The sequence below is a fragment of the Montipora capricornis genome, chromosome 13, assembly GCF_036669925.1.
Source record: "Montipora capricornis isolate CH-2021 chromosome 13, ASM3666992v2, whole genome shotgun sequence".
Classification (NCBI taxonomy): Eukaryota; Metazoa; Cnidaria; class Anthozoa; order Scleractinia; family Acroporidae; genus Montipora; species Montipora capricornis.
This window is the reverse complement of record NC_090895.1, coordinates 7,674,018-7,676,517: the sequence shown is the minus strand read 5'-3', so window position 1 is coordinate 7,676,517 and position 2,500 is coordinate 7,674,018. Positions and strand designations below refer to the sequence as shown.

At 38.3% G+C, this 2,500-nt stretch overlaps 1 protein-coding gene across 1 annotated transcript in view; it reads left to right on the top strand.

Moving 5' to 3' along the window:
- Positions 1–30: 30 nt before the first annotated feature.
- The window catches only part of LOC138030420 (proto-oncogene tyrosine-protein kinase receptor Ret-like), a 5,579-nt gene continuing 3,109 nt past the window's right edge, over positions 31–2,500 (top strand). Inside the window, exons 1-4 of the mRNA XM_068878336.1 lie at positions 31–730; positions 963–992; positions 1,218–1,351; positions 2,013–2,279. The gene's annotated coding sequence lies outside the window, so the exon portion shown is untranslated. The remainder of the gene's footprint in view (positions 731–962; positions 993–1,217; positions 1,352–2,012; positions 2,280–2,500) is intronic.

Sequence of the window (2,500 nt, the reverse complement as noted above, 5' to 3'; positions counted from 1 at the left end):
AATACAAAAAAAGACAATAGCTGATGGGGTTCACTTGAGTCAACCGCAAAGCAACAAAGAACCCATTACACAGCACATAGCTAGAGTACCAACGATTTATTGATGATGATAACGGTGAGGAAAACTAGAAGCCAGAAAACATGGAAATCGAGAACCTCGCAAGGTGTCAAGTCGTGCCGATATCAGACAACAACAGAGTGTATAAACGTTTTGGTGACTGTCACACAACAAAAGGGAAAGTATATCAGAAACTTGTTTTTTTCGAAGATGATGCTTTGGTTGTTGTTTTTTTTTTTTTTTTTTTTTCATTTTTTAACCCATTTCTAAACAGTTTCTTGACATCCAAAATATTCTTCCAAGCCAAAAAGAGCAGTTGCTTATTTTCTATCCTTTCTCTCGAGTAACGTTTACTTTGTATACTTAACGACAGGAGTTCCGGAACCTGTAGATATTGTCAAATATGAGATAGATGATAACAAATTATCCCTTATTTGGGATAAACCAGAAGAAAATGGAGCAGCCATTACCCAATACACCATCTACAAGAGAATTGCAAGTGACAACAAGTGGACGAAAGTTGGGGAAATAACGGATATCTCTAACCGTGTGTTCATTTTTCTACTGGAAGATATAAAAAAGCATGAATTGGTTGTGACCGCATCAAACAAATATGGCGAGAATCTTGTAACTGAAGAAAACATTAAGATAGTTGAGATGACATATGGTGGAGGTAAGTATAATTGTTAAAATAAACATTTGTCTTTACCAAGTGAACTGTACATGTAATTTAGAATCTTTAATTTAAAGACAACGAATATACCAATTTTTATGGGGAGGCAATGTGAGAGAGGCATAAAGCGTTGACATCTCGAAGGTGTTCCTCTCCTGAAATATACCAGCGAAGTAAAGTAAGTGAAGTCAAATAGCGGGCTAACTACGAGCGCGCTCTTTTTTTCCCTTAGCAACTCCAAGGCCTCTGGAAAGTCAAAAAGGTAGGTCCACTTTTGGGATATAAAGCAGAGGGAGACCATTAATTAATTCAAATGTAGGTTTCGGCGTTAAACTGGATACCAAGTGTGTGAAAAAGATTGTTCTCCTGCTCTGGGAGCATAACCGAATCCGAAAAAAAAGATAAACGGTTTTGATTAAAACCCATTGCTCTGAGTAGACATTTGTGGACCTGCATAACAAGTGCTTTGGTGCTTTCTTTGTGTTAGGTTCTTGTTCTGTTTTGCACATTCTTTACAACTTATTCATCGTCTTTCTGGTGATTACAATTATTGTTCTCTCTGTGGCGATATGGAAAATGCGACGTCGTCATTGTCCAAGATGTGGAGATCTAAAACCTATGGTATGTTGTTAATGAGATCTTGCCAGAAGAATTGATGTGTGTAATAAGAACCCTGGATTAAGACGTTTCATTATGGTTCTTTAAAGCGATGATTCTTTTGAAGCTCGCTGTAAGCTCGCCAGACTCTCTTATATGTTTATTCCCACCGTTTATTCCCACCCTGGTCAGAGTTTTTCTCTGTCCTTGTGTGGGCCCATTTCCATCAGTAGGGCTAACGCTCACATGGTTCAGATGGGATATAAGTCTAGCACTTCAAATTTCACTCTATTCAGTTAACTCTGTTTAAAATATAAGTGCTACACGGCCAACGTTTGTATAAACGTAACCTTTCCTTCTCTTATATGTAGGCTTTAGGCTGCTATACTGTTGTTCCATTACATTATGTAATTTCTTTACATTTCCCTTGAACTAATTTTACGATTGCATGGATGCTGGTATAATTAATCTAGATGCACTGGTTTAAGGCCGTTACTCCTACATGCCCCAACTGTGCCTGGCCATGGAAAACTCTTTACAATAAGCGTCTGTTGTTTGAATCATGTTCAAAGAAAAAACTTGGGAAGAGGGATGAATGATATAGGAAACAGAGACTTGCATTGAAGTTGACCTGAGAGATACAATTACTGATTTACTGCCATTTTTGTGGATTGATCAACACCAGAATCCAGTATCTTTGCAAGTCAAAGACAACATAGTGCTTTCCAGCGATCTAAACACGAAGGAATCAGTGATCTACGCAAATACAGCTGAAGGAAGTGGATCCTACATGGCACCTCATCCGTCGGGAAGAAGCTGGGAAGTCAGTCGCGAAAAAGTTCATGTTATCAAAATCATCGGTAAAGGAGCCTTTTCGCAGTTGCCCAGGCAACAGTGAAAAACGAACGAGAACACCACGAGGAAACAACAGTAGCTGTAAAAATGCTGAAAGGTTGGTTTTCGCTTATCTTTGTCATACGCTTTTACTCATTTGCTGATACCGCTTTTAAAAGCAGACAATGGAAGCGATAAACTTGATGAGTTTAGAAAATCAGCTTACATTGAGCCAGTGATTAGAGGATATATGAATAGGTACACGGCTTCTCCTACTTGCCACACTTTCTCGCTAAATTAATTGCAAAAAATGGTGTTAATTACAAAAACCGTGCATAA